Source organism: Nomascus leucogenys, chromosome X (genome assembly GCF_006542625.1).
Source record: "Nomascus leucogenys isolate Asia chromosome X, Asia_NLE_v1, whole genome shotgun sequence".
NCBI lineage: Eukaryota > Metazoa > Chordata > Mammalia > Primates > Hylobatidae > Nomascus > Nomascus leucogenys.
This window is the reverse complement of record NC_044406.1, coordinates 33,224,943-33,242,096: the sequence shown is the minus strand read 5'-3', so window position 1 is coordinate 33,242,096 and position 17,154 is coordinate 33,224,943. Positions and strand designations below refer to the sequence as shown.

Here is a 17,154-nt window from a genome sequence, read left to right as displayed (position 1 = left end):
ACCATGGCACATGTTTTACCTGTGTACCAAACCTGCACATCTTGTACATGTACCCCCGAATTAAAAATAAAAATAAAATGTTAATCCATCACAATTAAGTAGGCTTTATCCCTGGAATGCATGATTGGATGAACATATGTAAATCAATAAATGTGGTTCACTGCATAAACAGAACTAAAAACAAAAACAACATGATTATCTCAACAGATGCAGAAAAAGCTTTCAATAAAATCCAACATTCCTTTGTGTTAAAAACTCTCAATAAAAAAAAAAAAAAAGGCATTGAAGAAAAATGTTTCAAAATATTAAGAGCCATCTATGAAAAACACAGCCAAAATCGTAATGAATGGGCAAAAGCTGAAAACATTCCCTTTGGGAACTAGAAAAAGGCAAGGATGCCCTCTCTCACCACTTATATTTAACACAGTACTGGAAGTCCCAGGCAGAGCAATCAGTCAAGAGAAAGAAATAGAGGGCATCCAAATAGGAATAGAGGGAGTCAAACTAACCCTGTTAGCAAACATTATGATTCTATTCCTAAAAATCTTTATAGTCTGTGTCCCAAAGCTCCTTGATCTGATACAGAAGGTTAGCAAAGTTTCACAGTACAAAAACAATGTCCAAAAATCAGTGGAATTCCTACACATCAACAACATCTAAGCAGACAGCCAAATCAAGAATGTAATCCCATTCACAATAGCCACAAAAAAAAAAAAATCTAGAAATTCCACTAACCAAGGTGGCAAAAGAATTCTACAATGAGAATTACAAAACACTACTCAAAAAAATAAGAGATGTCAAAAAAAATGGGAAAACATTCCATGCTCATGGAAAGGAATAACCAGTATTGTCAAAATGGCCATACTGTCTAAACCAATTTACAGAGTCAATGTTATCACTGTACCAATGACATTGTTCACAGAATTAAATCAAAGTATTTTAAAATACATATGGAACAACAACAACAACAAAGAGCTTGAATAGCCAAGGCAATCCTAAGCAAAAAGAACAAGGCTGGCAGCATCACATTACCTTACTTCAAACTATACTACAAGGCTACAGCAATGACAACAGCACGGCACTGGTACAAAAAAAGACACATAGATCAATGGAACAGAGCAGACAGCCCAAAAATATTGCCACACACCTACAATTATCTGATCTTTAAGGAAAATACACAAGCATAAGAAATGTGGAAAGGACTCTCTATTCAATAAATGTTGCTGGGAAAACTGTGTAGCCATATGCAGAAGATTTAAACTGGACCCCTTAACTCAAGATGAATTAAAAACCTAAATGTATAACCGAATACTAGAAAAACTCTGAAAGATAACCTAGGAAGTACCATTCTGGACATTCTTGACATAAGACCTAGCAAAGCCTTCATGACAAAGGTGCCAAAAGCAACTGCAACAATAACAAAAAAAATTGTAAGATACCTAATTAAGTTAAAGAGTTTCTGCACAGCAAAATAAACTATCAACACAGTAAACAACCTACAGAATAGGAGAAAATATTTGCAAAGTATACTATCCAGCACCTATAACAACATACAGCATCTATAAGAAACTTAAACAAATTTACAAAAAAAACCAAACAACTTTATTAAGAAAGTGGGCAAAGTACATGAACAGACACTTTACAGAAGAAGACATTCATGTGGCTAACAAGCTATGGAAAAAATGCTCAATATCACTAATTATTAGGAAAATGCAAATCAAAACCACAAAGAGATACCATCTCACACCAGTCAGAATGGCTATCATTAAATGTCAAAAAATAGAAGATGCTGGTAAGGTTGTAGAGAAAAGAGAACACTTATCCACTGCTGCTGGGAATGTAAACTAGTTCAGCCAGTGTGGAAAGCAGTTTGGCAATTTCTCAAAGAACTTAAAACAGAATTAACATTTGACCCAGCAATCACTATCATTGGGTATATTTCCCCCAAAAGTATAATTCAGTCTGCCAGAAAGACACATGCATGCACATGGTCACTGCAGCACTATTCACAATGGCAAAGACATGGAATCAATCTAAATGCCCATTAGTAGTAGACTGGATAAAGAAAATGTGGTATATGTACACCACGGAATACTATGCAGCCATAAAAAAGAATGAGATAATATCTTTTGCAGGAACATGGATGCATCTGAAGGCTGTTTTCCTAAGCAAGGTAACACAGGAAAAAGAAACCAAATATCACATGCTCTCACTTATAAGTGGGAGCTAATCACTGAGTGGATATGGACACAAAGAAGGGAACAATAGACACTGGGGCCTACTTGTGGGTGAAGGGTGAGAGGAGGGTAAGGATTGAAAAACTACCTATTGGGTACTATGTTTATTACCTGGGTGACAAAATAATTTGTACACCAAACCCCTGTGACATGCAATTTACCTATATAGCAAACCTGCACACGTGCTCTCAAACCTAAAGTAAAATTTAAAAATATGTTCTTCTTCCTGATAAATGCATGATGAGGAACTTTCAGATGAAGAAAATTCTACATTTTCCCAAAAGGGAAGGCCATATATATGTTCAGAAAATCTTTGGGTGGACTAGACAAGATTAACCAGATTAACAATGTGAATCTGGTGAGTAGTATCCCATGATAAGCATATTCATTGGTGAGCGGGATAACCTGTTGAGAATATTCTTTGTATTAGTCCTTTTGTCTTTTCTGTAAATTTGAAATACTTCAAAACAAAACAAATTTAAAAAACAAGGTCCCTGCTCTTAACATTGTGTTTCTTGAGTAATTATTCTTTTCCTCAAACCCCATTAAACAGATATTAATACGCAGGAATAGTTGCAGATCAGAGATAAATAGGAGATAAAAACATCTGAAATATATTTTGAAAAATGGCTGCATTATCATATCCATTTAACTGATCTGAATAATGATTATTACTAATAACTCAATAATAATTACAATATCATGCTAAGCCAGTCTATGAAATTTATAGTCAAAATTTATTTGATTCATGTTTTTCTAACATACAGTTCCTTTTGAAATACTACATTGTAAAATTATCTGGAATAATTTTTATTATTAATATAGATTCATATATATTAAGGCATACATACTTACAAGATTTGGTATGTTTCAAAATTATTAAAGTGTGGCAAAATCATTGCAGTATATTGTATTAATGTTCCCAATTATTTGTTACCTCTCCCCATGAAAAGATTATATTTTCTTGCCCTGTGCATGTCAAGCTTGATATTGACATATGTCATGTTTATTTTTTAAGAGGCATTGCATGAGTTCATCATTCTTTTCATTCTACAAATAGCTTGTCTCAGATTGGGGGGCTCCTCCAAACTAGATCCTGGAACAAAAATGATACAGGGAACACCTCCAGAGCTAACAAGTAATGTGTATAAGAAGCAAATCTTTGTTGTTGTAAGTCACTGAGCTTTTAGGGCTGTTTGTTCTCAAAGCACAAAATAGCAAAAACTAATAATAACATAATACTAATCATGGTAACACCTATTTTAGAATATATTTAGAAATTATGTATTACATTCATATTGAGAACTGAAAGAAATTCCAGACTCTTCAAGTTTAGATTTAAAATACATAAAAATGCTTTGCTAGATGTGTGGGGCATGAGGGGGATTGTAAAGTCACATTTCAGGTTCAGATCACTAGGAAAAGACTTTTTACCAAACTACACTTTTTTTTTAATTATACTTTAAGTTCTGGGATACATGTGCAGAACGTGCAGGTTTGTTACATAGGTATGCATGTGCCATGGTGGTTTGCTGCACCCATAAACCCGTCATCTACATTAGGTATTTCTCTTAATGCTGTACCTTCTCTAGCCCCCAAACCCCCCGACATGCCCCGGTGTGTGATGTTCCCCTCCCTGTGTCCATGTGTTCTCATTGTTAAACTCCCACTTATTAGTGAGAACATGCAGTGTTTGGTCTTCTGTTCCTGTATTAGCTTGCTGAGAATGATGGTTTCCAGCTTCATCAATGTCCCTGTAAGGGACAGGAACTCATCCTTTTTTATGGCTGTATAGTATCCCATGGTGTATATGTGCCACATTTTCTTTATCCAGTCTATCACTGATGGGCATTTGGGTTGATTCCAAGTCTTTGCTATTGTGAACAGTACTGCAATAAACATACGTGTGCATGTGTCTTTATAGGAGAATGATTTATAATCCTTTGGTAATATACCCAATAAGGGGTTGCTGGGTCAAACGGTATTTCTGGTTCTAGATCTTTGAGGAATCGCCACACTGTCTTCTACAGTGGTTGAACTAATTTACACTCCCATCAACAGTGTAAAAGTGTTCCTATTTCTCCACATGTTCTCCAGCATCTGTTTTTTCCTAACTTTTTAATGATCGCCATTCTGACTGGTGTGCGATAGTATCTCAGTGTGGTTTTGATTTGCATTTCTCTGATGGCCAGTGATGGTGGGCTTTTTTTCATATGTTTATTGGCTGCATAAATGTCTTCTTTTGAGAAGTGTCTGTTCATATCCTTTGCCCACTTTTTGATGGGGTTGTTTTTTCTTGTAAATTTGTTTAAGTTCCTTATAGATTCTGTATATTACCCCTTGGTCAGATGGATAGATTGCAAAACTTTTCTCCCAGTCTGTCAGTTGCCTGTTCACTCTGATGATAGTTTCTTTTCCTGTGCAGAAGCTTTTTAGTTTAATTAGATCCCATTTGTCAATTCTGAGTTCTGATGCCATTACTTTTGGTGTTTTAGTCATGAAGTATTTGCCAATGCTATGTCCTGAATGGTATTGCCTAGGTTTTCTTCTGGGGTTTTCATGGTTTTAGGTCTTACGTTTAGGTCTTTAATCCTTCTTGAGTTTATTTCTGTATAAGGTGTAAGGAAGGTGTCCAGTTTCAGTTTTCTGCATATGGCTAGCCAGTTTTCCCAGCACCATTCATTAAATTGAGAATCCTTTCTCCAGTGCTTTTGTCAGGTTTGTCAAAGATCAGATAGTTGTAGATGAGTGGCATTATTTCTGAGGCCTCTGTTCTTTTCCATTTGTCTATGTATCTGTTTTGGTACCAGTACCATGCTGTTTTGGTTACTGTAGCCTTGTAGTATAGTTTGAAGTCAAGTAGTGTGATGCCTCCAGCTTTGTTCTTTTTGCTTGGGATTGTCTTGGCTATATGGGCTCCTTGTTTGGTTTCCTATGAAATTTAAAGTAGGTTTTTCTAATTCTGTGAAGAAAGTCAATGGTAGCTTGATGGGGATAGCACTGAATCTATAAATTACTTTGGGCAGTGTGGCCATTTTCACGATATTGATTTTTCCTATCCATAAGCATGGAATGTTTTTCCATTTGTTTGTGTCCTCTCTTATTTCCTTGAGCAGTGGTTTGTAGTTCTCCTTTAAGAGGTCCTTCACATCCCTTCTAAGTTGTATTCCTAGGTATTTTATTCTCGTTGTAACAATTGTGAATGGGAGTTCACTCATAATTTGTCTCTCTGTTTATCTATTATTGGTGTATAGGAATGCTTGTGATTTTTGCACATTTATTTTGTATCCTGAGAATTTGCTGAAGTTGCTTATCAGCTTTAGGAGATTTTGGGCTGAGACGATGGGGTTTTCCAAATATACAATCATGTCATCTGCAAACAGGGACAATTTGACTTCCTCTCTTCCTATTTGAATATGCTTTATATCTTTCTCTTGCCTGATTGCCCTGGCCAGAACTTCCAATACTATGTTGAATAGGTGAGAGAGGGCATGTTGAATATGGTGAGAGAGGGCATCCTTGTCTTGTACCAGTTTTCAAAGGGAATGCTTCCAGCTTTTGCCCATTCAGTATGATATTGGCTGTGGGTTTGACGTAAATAGCTCTTATCTGAGATACGTCGCATCAATACCTAATTTATTCAGAGTTTTTAGCATGAAGGATGTTAATATTTATTGAAGGCCTTTTCTGCATCTGTTGAGATAATCGTGTGGTTATTGTCATTGGTTCTGTTTATGTGATTAAGTTTATTGATTTGCATATGTTGAACCAGCTTGCATCCCAGGGATGAAGCCAACTTGATCGTAGTGTATAAGCTTTTTGATGTCCTGCTGGATTCAGTTTGCCAGTATTTCATTGAGAATTTTCGCATCGATGTTCATCAGGGATATCGGCCTGAAATTTTCTGTTTTTGTTGTGTCTCTTCCAGGTTTTGGTACCAGGATGATGCTGGCCTCATAAAATGAGTTAGAGAGGAGTCCCTCTTTTTCTATTGCCTGGAATAGTTTCAGAAGGAATGGTACCAGCTCCTCTTTGTACCTCCGCTAGAATTCACCTGTAATTCCATCTGGTCCTGGGTTGTTTTTTGGTTTGTAGGCTATTAATTACTGCCTGAATTTCAGAATTTGACATTGGTCTATTCAGGGATTTGACTTCTTCCTGGTTTAGTGTTGGGAAGGTGTATGTATACAGGAATTTATCAATTTCTTCTAGATTTTCTAGTTTATTTGCATAGAGGTGTTTATAGTATTCTCTGATGGTACAAACTACACTTTTGAAGTATGTGCTTGTGAGGTATATGGGAGTAATCAACTTGAGGGAATCAGAGTATAGGGAGCTCAAATTTCACAATGAATTATTTGAAAAGACTTTAAAAAATCTATTCTGTGGGACATATGTAACTTATAAATTGTCCTAATTCACTATAACTGGAAATGAATTTTGTTTTTCCACTTTAATGTGAAAGACCCTAATTTTTATGACATCCTTTATAAAATCTTACTTTGAGAAAAATGGAATTAAAAGGTTATTATGATAGCAATATGTTGCTATGTTAATAGTATGCTTGGACCATTATGAACAGGCCTAACAGCTACGAACACTGACAACAATGTGCTGGCTACAAGGACTTCACAATTTGTAAAGGTAGCCTGGACAAAAATACACAGTTTTAAACTTTATGCTTTCATTCTTTTTTTTTTTTTTTTTTTTTTTTTGAGACGGAGTCTCACTCTGTCGCCCGGGCTGGAGTGCGGTGGCACAATCTCGGCTCACTGCAAGCTCCACCTCCCGGGTTCATGCCATTCTCCTGCCTCAGCCTCTCCGAGTAGCTGGGACTACAGGGGCCCGCCACCACACCCGGCTAATTTTTTGTATTTTTAGTAGAGACGGGGTTTCACCATGGTCTCGATCTCCTGACCTCGTGATCCGCCTGCCTCGGCCTCCCAAAGTGCTGGGATTACAAGTGTGAGCCACCGCACCCGGCCTATGCTTTCATTCTTAAGTTTTATGGTATATGCCTATAATAAGATGCTAAAAGAACAAATCTTACTTAGAAGGAAATTTAATGAGTACATTTACATACTCTTAAAAAATGTCTTGCCCAACTTTTAAAAAACGCATTTTAAATACAAAATAATACATAGTATAAAAATCAAATCATACCTAGATATACAAGGGGAAAATGTGAAAGCCTCATTTCGACTCCCTCTGATCTGAATCCTATCCCTCAGAGGCAACCACTTTTAAACGCTTGTAACATATTTATCTTTCCACTTTTAAACGTTTGGAACATATTTATCTATCTGTCTGCAAATACACACAAATAAATAAGCTTTTTTCTTCTTGAGTGCTATGGGACTATACATTTGGTTCTATGATTTGCTTTCTTTACTAGTCGACATAACAGACATCTTTCCATGTCACTACACTACTACTACTACTCCCTCATTCTCTTGCAACATTTTTTTTTTTTTCTGAGATGGAGTCTGGCTCTGTTGCCCAGGCTGGAGCGCAGTGGCACAATCTCGGCTCACTGCAAGCTCCGCCTCCCGGGTTCACTGCCATTCTCCTGCCTCAGCCTCCCGAGTAGCTGGGACTATAGGCGCCCGCCACTACGCCCTGCTAATTTTTGTATTTTTAGTAGAGATGGGGTTTCACAGTGTTAGCCAGGATGGTCTCGATCTCCTGACCTCGTGATCCGCCCGCCTCGGCCTCCCAAAGTGCTGGGATTACAGGCTTGAGCCACTGCGCCCGGCCATTCTCTTGCAACATTGTATAGTATTGCAGTGGGAATATCTCCACAATGTATTTGACCATTTCCTGTTGATGGGAACTTAGGCTATGTCAAATATTTTTGCTTCTACCAACCATGCTGCAATGAACATTCTTATACATTATCAATGTAGAGTATTACAAAAACATCTATCTCCCAGAAGTAATGGCTATTAAATCCTCAACGAGGTCCAGATAATTTGGTTTCCTTGCTTGAAAGGGACAAATATGCAGAGAGGCCTCCATGAACACTCTTAAGTAGCATATTTATGATGATGATGATGGTAATGAGGATGATAATGGTAACTAATATTTGCTGAATACCCACGTCTGGCACTTTGCATTTATAAACTTATTTACTTGTCACAAAAAAAGCCTGTGAGGTTGGCACTGCTGTATTTCCTCAATTCTAAGATTCACGTCTTTTGAGATTTTTGGATTAGGGGTGCTGAATTGGTAAGTATAATGCAAATATTCCAAAATTCGAAAAAAAAAAATCCAAAACCCAAACACTTCTTGTCCCAAGCATTTCAGATAAGGCATACTCAACCTCTATTTACTGGTTGTGACAGCATACAGTATTGCTCTCATTTCATAAATGAGGAAACTGAGATTCAGAGAAGTTAAGTAGTCTATTCTACATCAGACATTTAGTAAATGACAATAATGGGACACTCACCCAGGCAATCTGATTTGAGTTTGTACTTTTAACTCCTTTTCCTGAAGTGCATGAAGTTATAGCAAGAAGGTAGAACAAATGCTGAGCACCAATCCCCCATGCATACACCACACACATCAACATGTAGCACTGATTATAAATATCTAGAGGATTTATAGATGGTTTTTACTTACTTATATTCTTCTGCAATTTTCCAGTTTTCTACATTGAATTAGTTTTTTAACATATTGTAGGAAGTCTTGAACTCATACAAAACTAGAGAGAATAATAATCATGAACTCCCCCATATACCCATTACTGAGCTTCAACAATTATTAATTCATCTATTCCTGGCCCATTAGCCAACACTTATTATTTCCAAGCAAATTCCATGCTTCATATTATACCATATGTAAATATTTCTGAATTAATCTCTAAAGACAATGATTTTTAAAAACCATGATCCTATTATCTCAGGTAAAAATTAATAATAATTATTTAATATCATCACCCATCCAGTGTTCAGATATCCCCAATCATCTCATTTTTTAATCTTTCAATATTGGGATAATTTGTCTTAGTTGAAAATTGCAAAAATTTTGTAAAAAATAGTGCAGAACTTTCTTGAATACTCTTTTCTGCTTCTCCTAATATTATGTGTAGGATCATAATTTAAAATACTACTTAAATCAGGAAATTAACATTGAAACAGTACTATCAACTAATCTACAGATCTTATTAGAATTTCAGCAGTTTTCCCACTGATTTCCTTTCTATGGTTCAATTGCAATCTGGGATCCCATATTGCTTTTAGTTGTCATACCTCCTTAGCCTCCTCCAGTCAATGACAGCCCCTCAGTCTTTCTATATCTTTCATGACCTTGACACTCTGAAGTAGTATGGTATGCCAAGCAGTTATTTTCACAATGTCTTTGTAAAAATAAATAGTGGTGTTGTCTCATGAGTGCATTTTGGCAAGAACACCATGGAGGTGATGTTATATCCTTCTCGGCACATAGTATCAGAAGGCGCACAAGGTTCACATGTCTTTTATTGGTGACTGGTGATGATGACTTTAATGATTTGGTTTACAGTGGTTTCCGCCAGGTTTCTCCATTGTAAAGTTACTATATTTTCCTTGCAATTAATACGCATCTTATGGGGAGACAGTCTGAGACTACACAGATACCCTATGTCTCATCTTTCCACCCACTAATTTTAGCATCCATTGATGATTCTTGCCTGTAATAAATGTTACTGTGGTTTGTGCTTAATGGTGGCTATTTCTATCACTTTTGTACATTTTTAATTGAAATTCATCTGCAAGAAGAGCTGTTTCCCAAATCTTAACTTTATTATTCATTTATTTATTTTTTATATGACTATAGATTTATGGGTATCCATTGTATTATATTATAATCCAAGACTATTACTATTTACTTTTTTGTTCAAATTATCACAGATTTGTTGACTGGGAGCTCCTTCAAGCTTTGTCCACGTCTTTTCAACATGCCCCCATCATTTATTTATCCTTCCTTACATTTTGGCAACATAAGATGTTTCTGGCTACTCTTGTTTTGTTCCCTGCCCCAGGCTTGAAATCAACCATGACTCCAAAAAGCCCTAATTATTTTTATGGTAAAAAAAAATTTAGAAACCACAATCCAGGCATTAAGTATGATCACAGCTAATGTTTTGTCATTGTTTCTAGGTCCTCTCAGTGAACAAAGCTAGGAAATATATGTATGTATACACCCACACAAATATCCACATCTACATTTATTTCTATATCTATCCTTATGTATGCACATGTGTATATATTGATATATACACATTTACATATTGATAATGTTCTTACATTTACATTTATATATACATATATACAACATATACATATATACACACATTTATACTGATATCTCTGATTCTAATTCACATAGTTCATTTTAGCCTTCTCCCTTTCCCTTGTTTGTAACTCCTTTTACGAAACCTCTTATTACTCACAACATTTGTCCAGTCCTAATATACCCATTAAGTAATTATAAAATTGTTAACACACACCATTGTAAAAACCAACTTTCTTCACTAGAGTACAACTGCTATGTACATTTATTTTTGTCTTTAGACTTACAGTATGCATTTTTAATAGTACTTTCCATAGTTACTTAGGTTAGCTTACTTTTTTTCTTCCCCACTCACTTCAGTGTGGTTATATTACTCATTTGTAATATAGCTAGGATCCCTTGTAATGAATTGCACTGGACTTTTGTTTGTTGCAAAATCATGGTTGATTTTAATTATTTGTTTATTTTTGGAGGGTATGTGAAACATTCTCATGGCTCTAAGTGTTACAGCTACACAAAAAAGTATATTCACAGCACTGTTGCTCCCCCTCATTTCTACCACCCCCTTCTCATTCTCTCATTCTTTGCACCCCATACACACTAACTACTGGTAGCCTCTCATTAAGTCTCTGGCTTCCTTTATTTCTTTTGCACAATTAAGCAGATATATGTGCATGTTTTTACACCTCCTTCATCACATGAAGGGTAACGTATTACAGATATTCTTTTGCCTTTAACACTTTTAATTTAATGATATGTTCCAGAAATCACTCCATATTAGCTCATAATGATCTTCCATTTGCTTTTTTACAGCTTCATGCCACCACACTGTATGAATGTGTCACAGTGTATATGGGTATTTATGTTATTTTCAATATTTTGCAAATATAAATAATGTTGCATATTCACTGAATAACTCTGTGCATATTCACTTTTGTATTGTTGAAAGTGTATCTACAGGGAAAACTTCTAGAAATGGGATTGGTAAGCCAAAAGATAAAGCTGTATTATTTGTTAGGTATAGATAGGATAGATACAAAAATAAATGTAGATGTGGATATTTGTGTGGGTGTATACATGCATATATTTCCTAGCTTTGTTCACTGAGAGGACCTAGAAGCAATGCTTTCAAAAGCATTATACTAGCTTGCATTGGCACCAGCAATGTCTTATCTGTCTTTAACAATATGCTTGCTTAAATCAGGATCCAGATAAACTCCATACATTGCAAGTGGTTGATACGTTTCTTAGTTCTCTTTTAATCTTAGGTGTTCTGAACTACTCCAATCCCTGTCTTTTTTTATTTAAATGTATTTGTCTAAAAACCCGTATTTGCACTGCGGAGTTTCCCACAGGCTGGATTTTTCTGACTGCATTCAATGATGTCATTTGTCATGTAATTCTGTGCTTTGCATTTCCCATAAATTATTAAATTTAGAGCTTGATCAGATTTGAGTGAACTTTTCTGGCAAAAATATTTCATAGAAGGTATTGTGTACCTTACTAAAAGGCACCTTGTGACTGGCAACCTAAAAATTTTTTAAACAGTTTATTATGTACCTTAAAGATGTATTTTTAAGATGAGGAAAAAAGTAAAAAAAAAACATTTTCTATGTGTGCCACCACATATAAGCTACTTCGAAAATAATTTATTATTATATTTCATCTGGTAATAAAATTGACATATATTAATCTCAAAAAAATGGTGAATAGAATAGTAGATGCTGCTAGACAACAATTAGGATGGCTTCCTGGCTCATAAGATTACCTAATGGTTATGTCGATGTTATTTAACCTGCCTTCACAGCCACCTGTGACTCAAGCTGGGCAATCAGAATCTCTTCACTGGAAATTTAACTTGGAGACACAGAGAGAGAAATCATGTTAATAGCAGCACTTTAGAAAGAAAATATAGAAAATTATTGTTGCTAACATCCTTGGACAGAGAAGTGCCCTATTCCAGCTTGGGTATTCACTCCTTTGATTCTGAGAGCTAATTGGAACTTCCTCTACCTGACACCAAATCTGCTACTACCTTGATCTTGGACTTCCCAACCTCCAGAACTGTGAAAAATAAATTTCTGTTCCTTATAAGTCATTCAGTTTGTGGTACTTAATTATAGCAGCCCAAACAAACTAAGACATCAACAAAAAAGAACCTTAACAACTACAATGATACCAATCATTGATCAGAGGTGAAATAATTTACCCAAGATGCTACAGGATAGTAATGGGAATCAGATCACCTAACACTCACTAAAAGATTGTACATAACAGGTCCTTCATTATCTTAGTTCTGTAGTATCTTGTCATTTTGGAAATATATCTTCCCTGATGCTAACATGGAAGGTAAAATAAGGGGTCAGAAAACTAAACAAGATATGTAGTAAACCAGATAAGCTTCTTCTAATACCACAACTCACTGCACAAAACAATAAAGCCCATAAATAACATCATTGGGTACAGGCTATTTCTTGCCCTTACTGTTCTAAAAGATCTCTATGCTAGTTATTGAACAGATAGTTGCACTCCCAGGTTTATTGCAGCACTATTTATGATACCAAAGATATGTAATCAACCTAGGTGTTCATCAGTGGATGAATGGATATAGAAAATATGGCATATATACACAATGAATTATTGAGCCACAAAAAATAATAGAATCCTGTCATTTACCATAGCATAGCTGGAACTGGAGGACATTATGCTAAGTGAAATAAGCCAGGCAAACAGAGACAAATGTCACATGTTCTCATATATAGAAACTAAAAAATTCACCTTATGGAGGTAATGAATAGAATGGTGGTTACCAGAGGCTAGGAATTTCAGTTGGGTGGGGGGAGATAAAGACAGGTGGTTAATGGGAACAAAAATACAGTTAGATGGAAGGAAGATCTAGTCTAGTGTTCAGTAGTACAATAGGGCCACTAATAGTTAACAACGATTTATTGTACTTTTCAAAATAAGCAGAAGAATAGATTGGAATGCTCCCAACACAAAGGAATAATAGTTGATTGAGGTGATGGGTATCCCAGTTACCCAGATTTGATCATTATTCATTGCATGCTTGTATCAAAATATCACATTTACCTCATAAACACATACAACTATTATGTATACATAAAATTAAAAAATTAAAAATAATGTATGCTAGTTACGCTTTTCAGTTTAAGCCAAAGTCATCTCTTTTATGACAGGAAGATGGGAAAGGAGTGCAATCATTGAAAGTTAATTTATCTCAAACCCTTTACACAGCTTCTTCATTCATGGCTCACAATACCCTGAGAATTAGGTAGCCATTATTCCCATTTTACAACTGATAAAATAGAAGTATTGCTAGGCCTGGCATGGTGGCTCATACCTGTAATCACAGCACTTTGGGAGGCCGAGGCAGGTGGATCACTTGAGCTCAGAATTTTGAGGCCAGCCTTGGCAACATGGTGAAACCCCATCTCTACAAAAACATACAAAAATTAGTTGGGCCTGGTGATGGGTGCCTGTAGTCCCAGCTACTCAGGAGGCTGAGGTGGGAGGACTGCTTGAGCCCAGGAGGCAGAAGTTGAAGTGAGGAGAGATTGTGCCACTGCACTTCAGCCTGGGCAACAGAGTGAGACTTTGTCTCAAAAAAAAAAAGTGAAATAACTTTTCCAAAGTAATCCATCAAATAATTCATAGAGCAAGGAAATGCATTACAATGTCAATTAACATAAATACATGTACTAAAAACTGAAACAATCAAAGTGGTCATTCATAGAATGGAAAAATAAATTGTGGTAGAGTTACACATTAGAAACCGTACAGTAGGGAAAATAAATTAACTGTTAATAAAAGTTATCAACATAAAGCTCCAAACTATATTTTGACTAAAAACAAGTTGAGAAGAATATATACAGTATACCATTTATATTAGATTTTAAAGGAAGTAAAATATTATATATTTCTGAGATATAAATGTACATGTGGTAAAAAATTTAAAAAATTATTCATAGAAAAAATAAACACCAAATTCATGATTGGAGTAATGGAATTAAGGAAGGCTACACAGAAGATCTCAGCTGCATTGATCAAATTTTTACTTGTTAAACTGAGCTAAGGCTACAATGGTATCGGTTGAAATTTTCTTTACAACTTTGTGTATTGCTTAATATGTAATACTTTAAAAAAGAAAGTAAATAGTATCTGGAGCATAAAAATTAATGTTGAAATAAATGTACATGGATCGTTAAGAAAAAAAGAAAGAAAGTTGGGGAAGGACGTTGAGAAGGAAAGCAGAAGAGGGGAGGAAAAACAAATGCTACAATTCCACTACCCAGAGATTTTCATTGCTAGTTGTTTTGTTCATAATTTCCTACAGTATTTTTTCTGTTCAGATAGAAGTATGTATTCACATATATTGTAAAGAAACATTTGATAATATTATGACTACTACTAGAAAACCTATTTTGTAACTTATTTCACAGGCACCAAATCAGTGCCATTTAAAAGGGCTGTATTCTATCCAATCATATTGTTATACCACAATTTATTTTACCAAATCACTATTGATGGGCATTTAGATTATTTCCAAAGTGTGCTATTACAAATAATGCTGCAATTAACACATTATATGTGTATGTGCATGCTTGTGTGTATTTTCAGTAGTAACTGTGTTGAAAAAAAATTCCTAAGGGTGGAATTTCTAGGTCAAAGACTAAGAGGTTTTCAAGTCTGTTACATATACCAAATTGGCCAACAATAAATGATTATACTAATTAACACACTTAATACTGTAAATGAGTGCCAGTGTCCCCAAACTCTGCACAACACTGGGCATAAACAATCTTTTTATCCCCTTGTCAATCATAATCTGCTATTCCGTTTTTTCATGTGCATTTATTAGTGAAGCTGAGTCACTTTTTAAACGTTTACTCACCATACTTGAATAACTTCTTCTGATTTTTTGCCATTTTGTTAACATTTCTGAAGTTTTAATTATTATGGATACATAATAGTTGTACATATTTATGGGGTACATGTGATATTTTGATTAGAACATACAACGTGTAATAATCAAATCAGAGTTGTTTGTATAACCATCACCTGAAGCATTTATCATTTCTTTATGTTAGAATCATCTCAATTCCGCTTTTTAGTTATTTTGAAATGCATAATAAATTATTGTTAACTTTAGTCGTCCTATTATGCTACCAAACACGAAATCACAAATACCAGGAAAGTTAACGGAGAACTGGATCAGGAGCCAAAATGTTTACATTCGAATTAAGGCTCTGGATTAATGAAAATGCGTAACCAGGAAAAGAAAGAGCAAGAATAATGGGGACATAGAGGGTGAGAAAGAAGGAGAAAAACGAGAAGAAAAAGCCATGTAAGGAAAAAGAATTTGCGCCTCAGGGTCCCCCTCCCCCTCTGCCCTGTTCCAGACACCTATTCTCTTCCCGCACTCCTACCCCTGGCGTCCTGCTAGCTGGTCTGGCTACCTTCCCTCTGGAAAAAGGCAAATTATTCAATAAAGGGAGGATGAGTCCTAGCTCATCCCCACTTCTTGTCTCCAGCTGGGTGTGCAAATACAACTTACCACGCAGTCACCGCCATCCAACTGCATGTCACTCTCCACTTCGCCACGGTCTGAACTCTTGGCCACAAGATCTAAGCCTTCCGGATGCCCCAGCCAGTTCAGGCTGCCGGTCTCTTGTCCCTAAGCCTTTGCCGAGGTAGTCCGCTTACTTGATGCCAGCACACCAGGCCCCCCACCACCCACTGGAAGCACAGGCCCCAGCGCAGGTCAGGTTCCGGAACCTAGTGTCCCCAGGTTCTCACGTGACTTAGTTTCCCAGGCAATAGCGCTTTTCTCCCGGATGTAGCAGTCAGCTGAAAAGGAGAGAGTGCTTCTTAAAGTTAACCCTCAAATCACCATGGCCAGTGAATGCAGAATAAGCCCGCTGAGAGTGTCGTCTATTTCTATGGCATTATGCTGGAAATTATAAAGAAAAGGGATGAAAAAAACTGGAGACTTTTCACCAACAACAACACACAGATCTGTATTATTAGAATTCTTAAAATGAGTATGTGTTGTTTTTATAATTAAAATAACAAAAGGAAAATAAATAATGATGAATAATTAAAGCGGGATTATGTATACAACAAAACCGTATGATTACAACAGCACCTTATGTAGCTTTGAAAATAGGTAATGCTTCATGAGAGACGTTATAGCAGTGTGCAAATATCAATTCAGACGTTAAACAAGAAGAATATACGCACCAAAAGAGATTTTTTTAAACAAAATCTATGCTGTATGTGCTCTATGATTTTCACAGGGCTTAGGAGAACTTGATATTCTGCTATGCATTCCTGTCAGAAAGACCATGCTGCAGCCATGTCAGAACCAACCAAGGTCAAGAATTTCTTGTGACCAGTCGTGAAGTCCCTGAAGCAAGAAACAGAGAAACCCATGCTGACAAGAAATAAAGAGACTCAGACCCTGCAGAAAGATTAAGAATAGCGATCGAAGACGTTAACTTGGTTGGAATCTGGCTCTGCCTTTTACAAAGTTATGCGACCTTTTTCATCTGTTAATTGCTTGTTGTAAATATTAAATTAAGCAAGTCAATGTGTATAAGGCATTTGAAACAATGTCTGGCAA

At 36.0% G+C, this 17,154-nt stretch overlaps 1 long non-coding RNA gene across 2 annotated transcripts in view; it reads right to left on the bottom strand.

Moving 5' to 3' along the window:
* The window catches only part of LOC105738511, a 108,689-nt gene extending 92,339 nt beyond the window's left edge, over positions 1-16,350 (bottom strand). Inside the window, exon 1 of one of the 2 annotated variants that reach the window (XR_001114324.2) lies at positions 16,087-16,350. This is a non-coding gene — a long non-coding RNA (uncharacterized LOC105738511). The remainder of the gene's footprint in view (positions 1-16,086) is intronic. The other variant, XR_004028711.1, reaches the window with a different exon arrangement.
* Positions 16,351-17,154: the final 804 nt, after the last annotated feature.